Source organism: Hipposideros armiger, unplaced genomic scaffold (assembly GCF_001890085.2).
Source record: "Hipposideros armiger isolate ML-2016 unplaced genomic scaffold, ASM189008v1 scaffold_52, whole genome shotgun sequence".
In the NCBI taxonomy this organism is placed as follows: Eukaryota; Metazoa; Chordata; class Mammalia; order Chiroptera; family Hipposideridae; genus Hipposideros; species Hipposideros armiger.
Window position 1 is genome coordinate 4,038,595 of NW_017731402.1, and position 1,005 is coordinate 4,039,599.

Below are 1,005 nucleotides of genomic sequence, written 5' to 3' on the forward strand. Positions count from 1 at the left end.
GGCATATGGATAAATATGAACAGTTATCCATAGGCAAACCTAGTTTACTATGAAATAAAAAATAGGTAGTCTCTTGATGGATGGAATGACAGCAGTTGTTCTTTGAGACATGTTAAACATAAGGGTTATGATTTAAGAGCATGAGTCAATGATTTTAATGTCTGTTTCGCTCATCTTTCATTTTATAACATGAGTTAAAAATACATCTTCAGAATTTTAAAGCAAATGGGTGAAACTCAGCACTGTGTCTTAAAGGTTAGTTTTTGAAGTGTTCTTATTTTTGCAAAAATTCTTGAAGAAAGGTCTATGGTTTCTTGCTTTGGCAAAATTTCTTTGGAAAATATCAAAATCTAAATTAAAAGGGTACTCTTGAACAAATGCATCTGTTCAATTAACATGGACATACTCGTATGCCTGACATGATGGAAACATGCATAGATATAAAAAGATGTGTGTGATATATTGTTGAATGTAAAATAGTATAATGTTAAAATTATACATGTGTATATATATTTATGCTTTTGTATGCAGTTAGAAGTCTATATCTCAAATGTTATCAGAACTTATTTCCGACAAGTGGACTTCCTGGAGACTGACTTTCTGTTGCTTATATTTCTGGGTTTTAGAACATTGGCCAAGAGCATTATACTACTCTTATAATAAAAAGGTTTTAAAAATCCAGGCATGAAAGAGGAATATGTATTTTTGAATAGATGGCAATCTGTTGGATAAACAAAGCTCTTTTCAAAGGTGCTACCTGGGCATTCAAGTTCAGAGTGATTCTGATAGAGCAGCGGTTCTCAGCCTGTGGGTCGCGACCCCTTTGGGGGTCGAACAACCCTTTCACAGGGGTCGCCTAAGACCATCGGAAAATAAAAAGACATTTACATTACGATTCATAACAGTAGCAAAATTACAGTTATAGAGTACCAATGAAAATAATTTTATGGTTGGGGGGTCACCACAACATGAGGAACTGTATTAAGGGGTCACGGCATTAGGAAG

The 1,005-nt window shown here is 34.4% G+C and overlaps 1 protein-coding gene across 11 annotated transcripts in view; it reads left to right on the forward strand.

Moving 5' to 3' along the window:
- Positions 1-1,005, forward strand: part of ZNF532 (zinc finger protein 532) — a 103,472-nt gene that overhangs the window by 25,433 nt on the left and 77,034 nt on the right. The window lies entirely within an intron of this gene.